The sequence below is a fragment of the Apis mellifera genome, linkage group LG8 (assembly GCF_003254395.2).
Source record: "Apis mellifera strain DH4 linkage group LG8, Amel_HAv3.1, whole genome shotgun sequence".
NCBI classification, from domain to species: domain Eukaryota; kingdom Metazoa; phylum Arthropoda; class Insecta; order Hymenoptera; family Apidae; genus Apis; species Apis mellifera.
The window spans coordinates 6830627-6849199 of NC_037645.1; the positions used below are offsets into that span (position 1 = coordinate 6830627).

Consider the following 18573-nt stretch of genomic DNA (forward strand, 5'->3'; position numbering starts at 1 on the left):
TGCGAGGATATTTTCGATACTACGCGATCGAAGGAAACTTTTCTCGTCGTGAAATTTCGTGATATTTCCATGAAATTTTTAAAATTTTTCTACACGTGCCCTTATCGATCTAATAAAATTATTTAATATTAATTTTTATTTATTCCAAGTTATCCGATAAAAAAATGTTTGCAAAAGTGCAAATTTTTGTTAGAATAATTTTGCTGCTAGAAACTCTGACATAGAAGAATTAATTATCTCGAACGTGTCGAGAAAAGAAACGTTTAAAAATCAAACAAATCGCTCAAACGATAAAATTTTTGTAATTACAAAATTATTATCTCGAAGAAGAATATTTGAATACCAATCGCGTTTCAATATTACACACTGCCCAATTTTCTTACGTGTTTCCATCTCACGAAAGGCCGCAATTTCACGTCAGCGGCTGAGGATGCGTAACCACGTTCCCGCAGAAACCGCCAAGAACCTACCACCGATCCCAAAAAGAATATTCCTCAACCCCGACCAACAAAACCACCGACATCCCTCCACCACAAACACTGCTCTATTAAACTTTCTAAAAACATACCATTACATAAGCTTGCACATTCACTGAATCCAATCTCTCCATCAAACTGTCTTCGTCGAATCGATTCGAAAAAATAATAAAAGGAAACTCGATGAAAAATTATCATTCGTTACGTAGAGCGTATTGGTCTTTATTCGATCGAATCAATTATTGTTTGGATGGAAATATTGTTTGGGTTTTGGAAATATCGTTAGTGTTGATATTCGAGTTCGTTTCGAAACGTAAATCTTAGTCGCGAGACAAATTTGTTCCGTACTCGTGGAAAGTGGCATGGTTACCGAATTAACATTTTCTTCCCATGAAAAGATCGAGAGAAAGAGTATATTGGTACCACGCTATGTCGTTTGTTCCGTCCTTTTGACTACAGCGTGAGTCGCTAGTTCACTAAGTATATTGTACTTTCTTCTATTCTTTTCACAGAGAAAATTTTAGTTCATTTTCTTCATAAAGAATTTTTATTCAACTTATATATAATACACTACTTTCTTCTATTCTTCCTACACAGAGAAATTTTATTAACCGTATTATATTTTATTCCACCACGAAGAGAGAATTTCCCTAAACAACCCTAATCTAACAATCTCGATGCTGGTCAAGCGTTATTAAATATACCGACATATATAATTCACCAATGTAATTCACCACACAACTCTCATACATTCGCAAAACTATATCAATTTATTATTACTTCGTTCAAACGCTTCACCAAAACACCACGATTATTTACGTACTCTTCAAAACCCATTTTTTAAACTCTACACAATCCCCGGACAAACAATCACCAATTTCACGAATTAAGAAAGCACGGAACAAAAAACAAACAAACCTGATCCGCAAAAAAACGACTTGGACCGGCGAGCACGCGGAGACAGGGAGGATGATATCGAGCAATACGAATAGTACCGTACGCGACCAAGTACCACGCCGTACTGAGCGCAACGCCGCGGTTGGTATAGTTTTGACGCGCCGCCGGCTGGCTCGCAACTGCGCATGTGCCGATATAATCCACGCTTCTACGCGCAACCAACACACGTGGAACGTCCGAGTGAACGTACGCGGGCTCGAAAGTGGGGAGTTTGGACGGCCCGAGGGTGTTTTGACTCGCGAGCACACCGTTTCGTCCGCTCGACCTCGCTTCCTTCCACCGAGGGTGTCTGCCGTGATCCGTCGAGGGGGGTGATCGATGAACAAGGAAAGAGAAGAGAGAGAGAGTAAAATTCTTGGCCCGTTGTTCTGTCATGGTATTCGCATGGAGGCGAAGGAGGTATATATATATATAGAGATTGTTTTCGTATCCGTAAGGGGGGAGGGAAGATTCGTGGGTGTTTCGAGGCGGATGAAGCGAGGTTGTAATGACGCGTCTGATGAATTGAAGTTGGTTAAAGGAGGATTGATGCGAGTATACGAGGAGAGAAAAAATGATCTTTCTTTATATTTTAATAGATCGTATAATTTTATAATTCGATTTTATTATTATTATGAATGATAACATTATCGAAGAAATTTTGAATTTTCGAAAGAAGAAATTTAAATTCAATGATGATTTAGAATTATTTTCCACTGAACGATAATTAATTAATCTATAGATAATTGTAAGAGCAAAAATTTTTTTGTTCTTTTTGAAAAAATTGCAACAAATTTAAAAATTGGTAAATGTCGATTCATTGCCACAAATGAACGGATAAATCGAATAAGAATAATATGTGACGAGTTTTATTGAGTTTTCGTACCAATTCATTTAATGAAATTATAAATTTGATTATATACATGCAAATAACACCAGAACCATTTTTTTAAATATAAAACCAAAGTCTTCTTGATCAAAACATCGATCAAGAAAGAATATTCTCATATCTCTTCCCTCTAATTCGAAGTTCTTTCAATAGATCAATTTTTAAAACCAGTATCATTATTCGCGTTTAAAAATCGAATGATTTTTCGATGATTCAAAAAGAAAAAGGTCTATTTTTCTCCTCTCGTATTTCGAGTATCTCACTCATAAACAATCCCTATCCTTACTCATTTGAGAAGAAAAAAGTCGAGAAAGTGAGGAAGAAAAGAAGGATTGGAGACGCGGGAAATTGCGTTATCGTGTAATTCGATGTTTATGCGAGGAATTACATCAACATGGTTTCCGGTTTATCACTCGATTTATATCGATATTTCTTTCGATAGTTGGACTGGAAAATGTCATTAATTACTACAGAACGATACGACACTTTCGCTTCTTCGGATAACGAAACGTTGGATTTTAATCTCTCTGCTTCAACTTGGTCGCAAAACGATTAATTTTCTCCTTTTGAGAGATCAGATTTTGAGAGGAATGCGAGATTAAAAGCTTAGCAATTAGTTTTATTCGAATTCTTTTCACTTTCGGTGAAAAGGAACTATCTAGGAACTTTGAATTTGTGTGTAATTTTGATCGAGTTATTATCGATCAAACGAAATAAATAATAATCGAATAATTGGATAATTTTTATCGATCTTACTTAATGCGATGCAACCTCCCTGTTGATCGGTAATTAACCAAGGAATCGTCAAACACGGCATAATTACCCTGAGAAACACACAACTACTAACAGAAATGCTCCACTAAATTTCCCCTAGCGTGCAGTTCAGAAACATCCCTTGTGGTAAACATTCTCAAGTTCCTCTACATCTTCGAATCTACATAACATAATCGCGTTACGATTGCTCAAAGAAATAACAAAATAATTCTTCCATTTTCACGATGAACTAATATCGATTAATATCATTATACACATATATCGATCTTCGATTATGTTACTTCATAAAAAAACTTCCACGTAAAGATCAAATTTTAAAAATTAAAATTAAAATTAAGCGAGTTACCGTTCTAGTTACAATAATCGAGAGATCGGTAACCTTTAAACGAAAGAGTCTAGGGAATTTTTCATTTCCATTCGTTTCGTCAAAATCGAAGTTTAACTAAACACTCGACCGAAGGATCGATGTTTGATTCAATGGACTTTCAGGGTTACACGTGCGGTTAACTAAGTTTAAAATGAAATTCTCTCCTTGGAACTTGCTTGAATTCCACCAGCGAGTACGAATTTATCGACCGAGTCGTCGTTACTCGTTAAACAGAGCGTGTCAACGATCAATGCGATCCTGGTTACTTAAAATCCCTATGCTACGAGGAATTTTTCCCTAGGACCGATCACACCGATGAAGAACGCTCTCTCGTTCTTCTTTCCACGAAACAACGTCCCTCTCACGTTTAAGGAGAGAAGAAAAACGAGAGTCAGAATCGAAAGGGACGGAGAAAGAAGATTCGAACAAAGGAAAGGGAAAATTTTTCACATCGGATATTAGACACGTCGGTGCGAATGCAAAAGAGGCTGAATGGTGGAAAAAAAGAAGAAAGAAACGTTCCATTCTTCGAACGAAATGGCGTTCCTCTATCAGGGAGGCTGATTAAAAGGCAAATCAACCGCGAATCGTTCGATATGATTCGATGAGTACGATCTTGATTTAATAATCGTTCACTCAAGATACGCTCTTTGCTGTTGAAAATATTATTGGCGATAGATAACCAAAGGAAAAATATGGAATGTACTCGAGAGTGAATTAAATAAAATCTTGAAGCGATTTATAAATAATTATATGTAATTATAAATAATTAAAATTTATTAAAATTATAAATAATTATAATTTATAAATTTCATTGAGTTGATGCGCATTATTCGAAGCAAAGCGAATAATACACGAAATAAAATTAAAAAAAATACAACGAAATTCGCAATAACGAATCTTCTTCGTCATCGACTCGCGCTATTTTCAACTTCGAGTTGAAGATCGCCAATGCGAGTTCCAGGAAATCGCGGAGAACTAATGAAAGGGCGTAATGCACCGGTCGAAGACACCATCGTTCGGGATAATCCCGATAGCTGGGAAGACAGCCATCAAACTTGCGAACTTTGCCGGATCTCCAAGTCTCGAGATCCGTGAACGAAACACTTTGGAGTTTGGAGAATGCATCGGTTTATCAGCATTCTGAATACACGGAGGATCGATCTTTCCGCGACTCGCTCGTGGAGATTGGAAATTTTGGACGTTACTCGAATGCTTTTATCCAAAGGGGAGCCTAGCCCACGAATCGAATGATCTTTTTCTAATTTTCAGAATTTAGAAATTAGAATTGATAGCAAATGATTTTTCTAACCACACAAATTTATTTTCAAAATTTTACATTTGATATTTTCAGAGATTAAAACGAAAAATAAATTCAATGGAAGGATACAACTGAAATACAGAAATGATTTTACAAAGTATTTTTAGAAATTAGAATAATTATTGTAGTGGTTGGGTTAAATATTCGGCAAGATTAATTTTGGATCGAAGTTTCGAAGCCTTTTTTGTTTAAATTTCGAGGGATAAATAAGAATATCGAAATAAAATAGATATTGTTTTGGACACCCGGTATGCCAAGAGTCAGAGTACCGGCAGCATGTACTTCGTAAGCATGCAGGAAGTCCTTGTTGTCTTCGTTACACAGTGATTGTGACCTGACCCTTCTCCCTCTCGAGTTCTTGGCGTTTCTCTGTCTCTATCCGAACCCTAATTCTCTTATGACCGTTGTTTCTCCGCTTCCATTTCACACACACGACACCTCCCAATACTAGGCAATTAACCATTATTCCATCCCATTATCCCATATTTTATTCCATTTTCGTCCAATCGTTATTTCCAATAATTGTTAATAATATTAATTTCACGTTTTATTTATTTCTTACTTTCATCCATCGATAATTTTTATTAATTTTCCATTGTTCACTCGTTTTATATCTCGTTTTATACCATGCTTTCTGGTAATTAGTAATTTATAAAAGTTACTAAATCGATTATCTATCGTGACTTCGCTCTATATTATCATCTGCTGGTAACTTCTAATTCGAAATTTATAAAAAAAAATCAATCGGCATTATTAATTCAATTACACACTTTGTTCCTACATTTTATCAATTTATTTCCTTTCATTCCCTATTTCTACCAACACACACAATTCTTAATTCATAATTTACCAAGATCACGACACGACTTAACCTCAAAAAAAAAAAGAAGAAAAAAAAAGAAACAAATACACGATACAAAAGAGGAAAGAATGAAATGGCAATACAAAACGACAATTAAGTTGGAGGATAAGAATCTAGCGGCAAGCATCGAATGAAAATTATGATGTATAACCAATTCGTCATAATTTACGAAAGATCACGAATAATACTAATTCAATTGCCATTTATTACCTCTCCGTCTAATTTTCACGTGCTACCAACTTCCAATTCGAAATTCATAAAAATCACTAACAAGGCTGTTTCAATCGCGGATTACAATTTAACCTCAAAAAAAAAAAAAAAAAAAAAGAAAGAAAGAAAAACGAGTATAGAAATACACGTTAACTCGATACAAAAGAAGAAAGCGTACATCGAATGAAACGGCAACGGGACGACAATCAACTCGGAGAATGAGAATCTTGCGGTAAGTATCGGATGAAAATTACGATGCGCAATCAATTCTTAACCTCCAATTCATAATTTACAAAGATCGCGAGTAATTTAATTACCATTTATCTTCTTCGTCTCATTTTCACGCGCTACCAACATAAATTCATTAAAAATCACTAACAAGACTGTTTCGATACGACCTAACCTCGAAATACACGAATATATATATAAATTAACTCGAAAAAATACACACAAACCCGATGAAAGAATGAAACAAGATTAATCAAGAATTAAAGGATGAGAATCTTAAATTCATAAAAATCGCCAAGAAAATTGTTTCGATCACGTGACTTCAACGAGATACACGCGAAATATACACAAATAAATAATTTCGATACGAACGAAAGAAGAGAATTAAATTGGAATATCGAATGAAAAATTACGACTGCACGACCAATTCATAAATTTCACAAAGATCGGGGATAATTCAATTTCACTTCTCACCGTCGTGCACGCTTTCACGCGGTGCCAACTTAAATTCATAAAAATCCCCGACGAAAATTGTTTCGATCACGCGATACGACTTAACCTCGACGAAATACACCCGAATATAAATATCCATTAACTCGGAAGGAAGAAGAACGTTCTCGTAACGAAACTCGAACGAAAGGAAAAAAGAAGGGAGAGGAATTAAGTCGGAGAATTCATCAGGGAGGAAGAATCGAGTCGTTAGAGAATGAAAATTACGGTGGACAAAAGCGCGACACCGACGATGGCGGCTGCAATCCGGAAACATCGATTAAAATTCTCGACGCCGCAGACCGCGATCGGCTCTCCCCATTGTCCCCTCCCCCCTCCTTCCCCTTTTTTCTCCCTTTTCCCAGCGATAATGTTAACGTCCACCGTTTCTAGACACACTTTCCCCCTCCCCCTCCCCCTCGGTGTCCATTAACGTTTCAATTACCAACGTCGCGCACACCTGTTTTTGCACTTTACCGTTCCCTCGATTGTCGACTTATTTGTTCGTCCCCTCCCCCTTTCTTCTTCCTCCCCTCCCCTCGTTACGCTCCTCCAACGACCGATTTCTCGATTAAACCGGTTATCGATAAACCGCCGCATGGGAAAAAAAATCTTGTAACGGAAAAATAGATTTTGGTCGGATTTGTTGTTTATTTTATTTTTTTATTTATTTATTTATTTTTCTTTCTTTCTTTTTTTTTTTTCTCGTATTCCAACGATGAATTTTAAACGGTATAAATTCACGAGAGAGGGTGCTCGAACATGAAACGTCGATCTTTGATGCAATTTTTTGGTGGAATATATATATATATATATATATATATTTTTTTTTTCGAAAAATATTTTATTTCCTTTATTGGTAATCATTCGTATGTATGGAAATATACATTCTCTTTTTTCAACATTTACATGTAGGAGAAAATTGATCCGCAGTTACGTAGACGTTGTAGTTAATTTGAAAAAAAAAAAAATTAACTCACCGTCGAGAAGCTTTCACAATTCCCCAACCATCGTCAATTGTACGAAAATACAAATATATTTCACAACTTCATTATAATATTTTACATCAAAGAAGAAAACAAAAAAGAAATATCGATCGTTTCCTAAAACCGTCCCATCTTACTTTGATAGTGTTCTGCTTCTAGGATACTACTCGTTTCGAATCTGCGAAACAATCGCGTAGCCGTGAATCAAATGGAAGAATGGACAAATGAAAATCGACGGGGAGCTAGGGAAATCGATAAAAATGGCGGCGAGCCGAGTTCCATAAGACGATAAACATGCAGAGGAGGGAGGAGGGGGAAGAGGAGACGGGAGAAATCGGTTTACGATAAAAATTCGCTGTCGAAAATGTGGCGCCCGGCGAAACGCATTTTTATCGAGGAGAACGATCGAGAGGCGAAAAAGAGAGAGGGAGAGAGAGAGAAGCGAAAAGATCCAATGGGGGGAATAATACGATCGCGTGGGAACGAATGTATATTTTTTGGGGCGAGATTACCGCCGTTTTTCAACAGCTGTCCGAGCCATTCTTGCGAGCCGACAAATGGCGTCCCTGATCACCCATTCCCGCTAAAACTGTGCGTTTCGCATCCGTTAGGACGCAAACCGGAGGGGGGGAGGGGGAGGGGGGAGAAGGGGCGACGGCCGGCGAGGCGAGCACGCGGATATAACGCGTCCCGAGGAATTATTTTCTACCGGATTAATGGTCTCTGAACTCTGAACAGTGCGTATCACGCCGGTGATCTAACCTGAATTTGACGTAACGTGATCCTAACCTAACCTAATATTAATTTCGACGTGAATTGAAACATGATTTCATGATATCAACGTAACGTGACCCGACCTAACCTAAATTCGACCTTCAATTTCGATTGAATCTAGATATACGGATTCGAAATTGATTCGAACATTGAATATAACGTGATGTAACGTGATTTAAAACCGAATTGAATCTTAATTTTGATATAGGTTCGATTTAAATATGATTCAAATGTGAACCTAACCTAAATTAAACTTTAATTTTCGAATGGATCGAATCTAGATTCAAAGATGATTTAAAGATCGAACGTGATCCAAAACTAAATTGAATTTTAATTTTAATATAGATTCGATTTAAATATGATTCAAAACAATATCGAACTTAACCTAAATTGAACTTTAATTTTCGTATGAATTGAAATAGATATGATTCGAAGATCGAACGTGATGTAAAACTGAATTGAATTTTAATTTTGGTATAAGTTGGATTTAAATATGATTGAAATCAATATGAACCTAACCTAATTGAACCTTAATTTTCGTATGGATCGAATCTAGATATGATTCCAAGATCGAACGTGATCTAAAACTAAATTGAATCTCTAATTTTGATATAGGTTCGATTTAAATATAATTCAAAACAATATCGAACTTTCTAACCTAAAAATTCTAAAATTGAATCTTAATTTTCAATGGATTAAATTGAAATAGATATGATTCGAAGATCGAACATGATGTAAAATTGAATTGAATCTTATTGATATTGGTATAGGTTCGATTTAAATATGATTCAAAACAATATTAAACTTCCTAACCTAAATTGAACCTTAATTTTCGTATGGATCGAATCTAAATATGAACCTAATCTAAATTGTGCCTTAATTTTCGTATGAATATAAATATGATTCGAAGATCGAACGTGATGTAAAACTGAATTGAATCTTAATTTTGATATAAGTTCGATTTAAATATGGTTCAAACTAAAACGAACCTAACCTAAATTGAATCTTAATTATAGATTCTGGATAAGATTCGAAGATCAAACTTGATGTAACGTGATCTAAATTGAATCTTAATTTCATGTATAGATTCGATTTAAACGATTGATATGACGGAACCTAACCTAAATCGAACCTTAAATTTTAATATGGATCGAATCCAGATATGATTCAAACTGATTTAACAATTGATTTTGAGTTTAATCCAACTTCGACGGTTGGATCGATGTTTCGGATTAATCCCGAAGCGAAGTCAAATTACCCAATCTTTAATATTTTGCGCGAATTTTAATACGAATCCCGATTTAATCAAAATTCAAATTTGGCGCCAGATTTGATATAATTTACGTATAACTCAATTTCAAAACTCAATTTCAGGCTATTCAAAGTAACCAAAAGTTATTACAGAATTATACTGACCTAAGCGCAAACTTAATCTATGTAAAACTAGTTTCGAACGAGTTTATATAACAGTTTATTTAACCTAAACGTAGATCGAACCGAAGATGAATCCAATTTAATCTAAATTAACCAAGAATCTAAGTTTTTCTTCCAACTTGCTATAACTTGACCCATACTTAATCCAAGTATCCGAGTTCCAATTTATTCAAACTAACCTAAACTCAACTTCGATTTTAAAATTAAAAAAATATATATAAAACACTTAATTTATTCTCACTGAAATAAATATTATATAAATAAACATTAAAAAAACTTCTTCTGATTCGAGGAAAAAATTCTATCTACGTAGAAAAACAATAATAATAACTACGTTTATTTAAATATACCCACAAATTAGGTTAAGCAAAACGTGATGCAAGATGACATGCAAGATCAAATGCAAGATAACAGGTTGGCAGGGGAGGAGGAGTTGGAATTAAAAGGATTTTCACGCTATAAATCGAAGAAATAAAGTCGCGATCGATTCGTGAAAACTTCGATTACGTCGCCGCTCTGATTATTCCACTAACGAGAAATATATATACCTATCCAGTGAAAAAACTTTTTCGAAATAATCTCATCCTCCCAACATTTCCTCCCCTCACTTTCTTTCCAATCAATTTGTCCGATGCTGTATTAGAAAGAAATATATATATATAAAAATACAAATTTCTAGATTGAACAAAATATCTTAAACAAAATTAATATCTCAAGACGCCATGCGTTTTGCTCGTTTACCATTTAACTCAAGAATCAAAATCAAAATTATTTGCAACTTGAGAATAAACTCACTTAATAAAAACATTCCATGTAGGTGGAAAAAATTTGCTTCTACGTGAAAAATATACCCTGAGTGAGTGAAATGAGAGAGAGAGAGAGAGAGAGAAGGAGAATAGTAGAACCTTTGGAGATCGACGAATCTCGGGGAAGGAAGATATCGATCCACGCAAAACTCGAGATCCTCCGGCGAAGGGGTCGAAGAGGCTGGGGCGAGACTGGAGAAGCGACGAACGAGGCGCAGCTCGCGAATGAAACTGCGCTCGAGTCAAAAGGCCATCGGCCAGACAACCTACCTACGAATCTGGCCAACTAACACCGAGCAACGACACCGACGTGCACAGGCCAGACTGCGTTTAGTTCGCGCCTCTTCCCCCCCTCCCCCGAACCGAAGCGGTTACGCACACCGCGCAGTTGGAGCGTAGACACAGAGAGAGAGAGAGAGAGAGAGGGGACGAAGCATTAATCGAACGCTCTCCTTGTCCAACCGACGAAATATTCGATTCGCGGCATCTGCCCTCTTCGAGCGGAGGAAAACACGTTTGAGGAGGGATGGAGGGGGAAGAATAATGAACTCGAAGAGGTGGAGGAAGTTGGGAGAGGATCCTTTACAGGTTGAGAGGAAGGAGTTGGGATAGTAAAATTGCTCGACGGTTGTTATTCTGATATATATATATTTATAGAAGGATGTTGCGTGTATTGAGAAAGACAAGAGTAAGGCTCAGTTGCTTCTAAGAATAGAGATGGACGAATCAGTAATCCTTGGAATATGTTTTACTCGAAAGTTTGATATGAATATATCGAGTTTATAAAAGTTTGAAAATTTGAAAGTTATTATTATGAAATGGAAGAATAGAAGTGGAAATAGATAGGTGATCTTTAGAGTTCCTAGTAGAATTCTAACTCGACCTAATTCTCGGTAGACTCGATTGGATTCTACCCCAACGGAAATAGTGTTCCCCGCGACGAAAATAAAGCGGACAGTCGGGGCTTGGTCGCGTCGCGACGCTTGTGTACGCATGCCGCATGAATGAGTGACTGGCCAGGTGACGATCCCGCGTTTGCGTAATTTTCACATCCCGTATCCCGTGTCAACAATCTTTCGTTCCTGATATTTAACGCCGGCCGCTGCCAATTTTCGCTCCTTCGTCGCGTTCATTATGGGCACGACACCGGCTCGATTCTCGGAATCCTATAAATTGGAAGAATTGTCCCTTTATCAGGATCAATATCTAGCTTTCGAGTTGTTTGAATTTAATAATAAGAGTTGAGAATATATATATTTTATTAAGATTTATTTTTGTTCCTATCATTTACTCAAGTAATTTGTAACTAATTTAATTTATTGTTTTTGAAAAAGTGAAATTAAATTGATTGATTGAAATCTAATTCTAATCTAAACTTTTCTATTCATTACTAATTTAATTAATCTAACTTTATTATTCCTGTAAAAGGGAAAAACTTTTACATCAATTTTGCATTAAATATAATTAGTTGTATATAAACTTATATTAAGTTCAAACTAATCTAAACTTGTCCATTCATTGCTAATTCAATTGAAGTTATGATTCCTGAAAAAGGGAAAAACTTGCACATTAATTTTGTATCAAATATAGTTGTTTGTAAAATTTACATTAAATTCTGATTCAAAATCTAATCTTAAACTCTTCTATTCATTAATTTAATTACTGAATGACTTATTGAAAAATTTTAACAAAATCTAAACTAATCTAAATTCTTCCATTAATCTAATTTAATTTATTATTCCTAAAAAAAACTTTCACATCAATTTTGCATTAAATATAATTGTTGGTACAAACTTGTATTAAGTTCTGATTCAAACTAATCTAAATTCTCCCATTCATTACTAATCTAACCTAACTTATTGTTCCTGAAAAAGGGAAAAACTTTCATATTAATTTTGTACCAAATATAGTTGTTTGTAAAATTAAATTATGATTCAAATCTAATTCTAATCTTAAATAAGATTAAAAATTCTCTTTTAAAAATTCTAATAAAATTCTAAACTAATCTAAACTCTTCTACTAATCTAATTTAACTTATTATTTCTAAAAAAACTTTCATATCAATTTTGCATTAAATATAGTTGTTGGTACAAACTTGTATTAAGTTCTGATTCAAACTAATCTAAACTCTTCTATTCATTTCTAATTCAACTAAAATTATTATTCTTGCAAAAGAGAAAAACTTTCACATCAATTTTGTATCAAACATAATTACTTGTACAAACTTATATTAATTTCTGACTCAAACTAATCTAAATTCTTCCACTCATTAACTTATTGTTCTTGGAAAAGGAAAACTTTCACTATTCATCAGTTTTGCATCAAATATTTGTATTAAAGTCTAATTCAAACTAACCTAAATTCTTCTCAATATTAATTTAACCTAACTTATTGTTTTTGAAAGAGGAAAAAACTTCACATCAGTTCTGCACCAAACATAATTATTTATGCAAACTTATATTAAGTTCTGATTGAAACTAATCTAAATTCTTTTCATTACTAATCTAATCTATTGTTTTTGAAAAAGGAAAAAACTTTTACATCAGTTTTAATATAATTATTTGTATTAAAGTCTAATTCAAACTAACCTAAATTCTTCTCATTACTAATCTAACCTAACTTATTATCCCTGAAAAAGGGAAAAACTTTCACATCAATTTTCCACATAATTCCAAACATAATTACAAACTAAGTTACAAACTAAGTTAAATTCCGGTTATATAAACCTAAAAAAAAAGAAAAACTTGTATCTGTACCAAATATAATCATTGCACAAACTAAATTAGATTCCAACTTGCGCTCATGACTAATTTAACCTAACCTAATCACCCGGCATCAAATATACAACCTCTACAAAGTTTCTAACCTAACTTATCGCGTTCGCATACCACTCCACTCGATTTCTATCGATTCTCTTCCGCGTAAACCGCGCGTGGACAGTCTCGCCACCGCATTTTCGATTGCCACTCGTCCAATCCACCCATCTACCCACCTGTTACAGGACACATAACCCCACCGATCCAAAATCGACCATCAATGCCCCATCATTCCATCCTCCATCAAATTATCTCACTCTCCACCGATCATAAACTTAACTTGTGAACGATTCGCTCGAATTTATTTCCTTTTTTTTCCTTTTTTTTTTTTTTTCTTTTCCAATTTCTTCGAATATAATAAATTCGAAAATTCCTCCACGCACGTAACTTTTGATACGATATATAATCGTGTCAATCCCCTCGGCTGTGATAATCTAGTTTACAAGGAGGTGAAGTGCAAACATTGATATCGCAACGTAGAGGAGGAAGAAGAGGGAGGAGGGGGATTAACGTTAAACAAATAATCGATTTGATTCTCTCTCGTCTCTGAAATGGGATCGAGGAAAATGTTTCGCGAGAATCGTCTCTGAAGGCTGATAAACTGCAAGGTTTGGGGGGGGGAAGTGAGATATCGCGAGTAATCGCACGATGGACCCGGAAACGTCGAAAACACGCGGACGACGCAGTAATTGCTCGCCTACGTTGCTTCGAAATTTAATTACGCCATCGTGAAATCCTCCAAGGAAGTTAAATTAACTCCTCCTCCTCCCCTTCGCGTCCCGGTGGATCAGCGGGTGACAAATTCGCGGAACGAGTTCCTCCAACGACCGGAAATGGCGAATGCTGTTTTTAATAAATGATTGGAATGGGATTGATACGTTATTGCTTCGAAAGAAATTTCGAAAAGAAGTTTTTTCTTTACTTTTTTTCCCTTATTCCTTGGTGGATTTGCATTTTAGGAGGAGAATTTGTTGAAATAAATTATCTTCTCTTTTCTTATAATTGTATAATTTAATTGAATAAGCTTTGACTTTGATTTTTACGTTTTACTTGAAATCTTCAAAGATATTCTTTAAATATAATCCCTCGATTTTCTTTTAAAGAAATAAAGATATCCCGTGATCAATGAAAACATACAAGTTTCTCTTTCTAGAAAAAAATATATATAGTTTCTTCCTGGAATAATAATCCTTGAAAATGATCTTCTTTTAAAGAGATAAAGATATCCATGATCAATGAAAAGTTAAAACATACAAGTTTTTTCTTTAAAAAAAAAAAATGGTTTTCTTTTAAAAAGATAGATAGATATTCATGATCAATGAAAAATATCATTTCTTTCTGAAATAATAATCCTTGAAAATGATTTTCTTTTAAAGACATAAAGATATCCGTGATCAATAAAAATATACAAGTTTCTCTCTTTAAAAAAAAAATATATCGTTTCTTCCTGGAATAATAATCCTCGAAAATGATTTTCTTTTAAAAACATCCGTGATCAATGAAATCGTATAAGTTTCTCTTTTTAGAAAAAAATATATATCGTTTCTTCCTGGAATAATAATCCTTGAAAATGATCTTCTTTTAAAGACACGCGTGATCAATGAAATCATACAAGTTTCTCTTTTTAGAAAAAAATATATATCGTTTCTTGCTGGAATAATAATCCTTGAAAATGATTTTCTTTTAAAGAGATAAAAATATCCATGATCAGTGAAAAACATTATTCCTTTCTGAAATAATAATCCTTGAAAATGATTTTCTTTTAAAGACACTCATGATCAATAAAAAGATACAAGTTTCTCTTTTTAGAAAAAAATATATATCGTTTCTTCCTGGAATAACAATCCTCGAAAACGATTTTCTTTTAAAGACACTCGTGATCAATGATACAAGTTTCTCTCTTTAAAAAAAAAAAAAAAAGAAATATATCGTTTCCTCCTGGAATAATAATCCTCAAGAACGATCATTTTCTTTGAAAGGAAAAGAAACGAGAGAAAGAGGGGAATTAAAGAACAGAGACACGATTCGATCGCTTCCGATCGAATGAAACGAATTGCTCGCTTCAAGCCTGCGAAAACGGAATGCAATTGTGCGAAACCGGGTTGCACGAAAAATCGATAGAAGAGCTGGATTTGGGTCAAGGGCCTGACCAACCTCGAAGAAGTTGTTCGCGAGTTGCGCAAAACTACGAATAACCTATTCGTGTCTAATAAAATACGTGACACACACGTGGGATTACAGGAAAACGAAAAAACGAATTATATTACATTCTTATACAATATTATTACAACAATATTATTACATTATCAACAAAGAACGATCTATGCATAAAATATACAAAATACTGTCGGAGGAAATTTTATTATCGTCCGGTTTGATACACGCTATTACGGATGAATGCAGTTCAGAGGCGATAATGCTGCGGTTAAAAGGTCTCACGAGCGTCTATAAACCAGAATGGAGGAAGAGAGAGAGAGAGAGAGAGAGAGAGAGAGAGAGAGAAAGGGGGGGGAGGAGGAAGAGTTGGGAAATTGGCGCGAGGATGAAGACAAACAATGTACAAGTCGGTTAGACCGCGATTTGTTCGCGTAATTTAACGCCGATTCATCTTGGACGTCGTTCCAAGACGGCTTTCCTGGTGGGAATAAGGAAAGAGCGAGGGGGTCGTCGAGCGAGTGCGTGGAAAGGAAAACATTACACGGTTACGCTTATTTGTATTGAAATGAGGACGCGTGGAAGAGAAAGGACGGAGAGAATAACAATTAAAATTTTGTGCCTATATTTAATCGATTGTAATAAGTTTCTATTCAAGTTTTACTTCTATTTAATCGAGTTTTCGTATTTTTAATTACCCATTGGATTTATTTCGAACGTAGTTTCTAAATTGACTCGATGGAAATAAAGAAAGAGGAAGAGGAGGGTAATTTTGCATATAATTCGTTGTGATTAAAAATATTAGCGAAGATTAGAGAGTTAGAGAAGCGAAAGATGGAAAGAATAATTAAAAATCTAGAATTTTTGTCTGCACATACTCTCATACTTTCACAATACTCCGATTCTATTTAAGTTTCCTTCCAATTTAATCGAGTTTTGATATTTTTAATTACGCATTGGATTTATTTCGAACGTAGTTTTATAATTGACTTGGAAATAAGAAATAAAGAAAGAGGAAGAGGAAGAGGAAGAGGAGGATAATTTTGCATATAATTCGTTGTGATTAAAAGCATTAGAAAATTAGAGAGAAGAGAATAATTAAAAATCTAGAATTGCACAATATTCTAATATTCCGATTCTTCAAATTTTCTTTCAATTTAATCGAGTTTTGGTATTTTTATAATAATATAATTTATTATAATAATCCATTGGATGGCGATTTATTTCGAAATATTCGAAATTGGCTTGGTGGAAATAAAGAAAGAGGAAGAGGAAGAGGAAAAGGAAGAGGAAGAGGAAGAGGAGAGTGATTTTGCATATAATTCGTTGTGATGAAAAGCATTAGAAAATTAGAGAGTTAAAGGAGATGGAGAGAATGATTAAAATCTAGAATTTTTGCCTGCACACAATACTTTAATACCAATTCTGTTCAAGTTTCCTTCTAATTTAATCGAGTTTTGGTATTTTTAATAATTGGATTTATTTCGAACGTAATTTCAAAATTGACTTGATGGAAATAAAGAAAGAGGAAGAGGAAGAGGGGGGTGATTTTGCATATAATTGAAAAATATTAGAAGATTAGAGAGTTAGAGAAGCGAAAGATGGAGAGAATGATTAAAATCTAGAATTTTTACCTGCACAATATTCTAATATTCTGATTCAAATTTCCTTCCAATTTAATCGAGTTTTGGTATTTTTATAATAATATAATTTATTATAATAATTCATTGGATGGCGATTTATTTCGAAATATTCAAAATTAGTTTGGTGGTGGAAATAAAGAAAGAGGAAGAAGAAGAAGAGGAGGATGATTTTGCACGATATAATTTGTTATGATTAAAAAAATATTAGAAGATTAGAGAATTAGAGGAGCGAAAGATTAAAAATCTAGAATTTTTACCTGCACACGATACTTTAATACAAATTTAATACCAATTCTGTTCAAGTTTCCTTCCAATTTAATCAAGTTTTGGTATTTTTAATAATTGGATTTATTTCGAACGTAATTTCAAAATTGACTTGATAGAAATAAAAAAAGAGGAAGAAGAAGAGGAAGAGGAAAGTGATTTTGCATATAATTGAAAAATATTAGAAGATCAGAGAGTTAGAGGAGCGAAAGATGGAGAGAATGATTAAAATCTGGAATTTTTACCTGCACACAATACTCCAATTCTGTTTCCTTCCATTTAATCGAGTTTTAATATTTAATCCTGATCCATTGAGAGCGCGATTTAATTTGGACGTCGTTCCGCGGCTTGTTGTGGAAATAAGGAGAGAGGGAAGAGGAGCGTCTTCCCGCGAGTGAGACGAAAATAGAAGGAAAATATTATTGGACGATAATTATATTTATTAAACGCGTGGAATGTTTTGTTGATAAGTGGAGAGCAGAAGATGGAGAGAATAATTAAAAATCTAGAATTTTTGCCTGCGATACTCTGATACCCCGATTCTCGTTCGAGTTTCCTTCCATTTAATCGAGTTTTAATATTTAATCCGGATCAATTAGATTTAATTCGATTGTTGTGGAAATAAAGAAAGCGTCTTTTCGCGGATAAGAAGAAGTTTGCACGATGTAATTACGAACAGGAATAAATATATATTTATTATAAACTGAAAAGGAATGTTTTCAACAAAAGATGGAGAGAATAATAAATTAAAATTCAAAATCTAATAAATATTTTTGCCTGCGTATAATACTTCGATACTTAAAATAAATATATATTTATTATAAACTGAGAAGGAATGTTTTCAACAAAAGATGGAGGGAATAATAAATTAAAATTCGAAATCCAATATTTTTGCCTGCCTATAATACTTCGATACTAAACAGAAATAAATATATATTTATTATAAACTAAGAACAAATGTTTTTAAGAAAAGATGGAAGAAATAACGATTAAAATTCGAAATCCAATATTTTTGTCTGCGTATAATACTTTGATATTATTTAATTTTCCATTCTTCTGCTTGTTAATCGACTCTCAATATTTAATCCAGATCCAAATCGAATCATGATTTATTCTCATAATTTAATCGATTAATCTTGGATCT

The 18573-nt window shown here is 34.1% G+C and overlaps 1 protein-coding gene across 3 annotated transcripts in view; it reads right to left on the bottom strand.

Moving 5' to 3' along the window:
- Positions 1 to 18573, bottom strand: part of LOC412838 (alpha-mannosidase 2) — a 140234-nt gene that overhangs the window by 78372 nt on the left and 43289 nt on the right. Inside the window, exon 1 of one of the 3 annotated variants that reach the window (XM_006563772.3) lies at positions 10652 to 10768. The exons of 1 other annotated variant lie outside the window; for it this stretch is intronic. The gene's annotated coding sequence lies outside the window, so the exon portion shown is untranslated. Of the gene's footprint in view, positions 1 to 1394; positions 1593 to 10651; positions 10769 to 18573 lie in introns of those variants that run through there. One more of the 3 variants, XM_006563771.3, reaches the window with a different exon arrangement.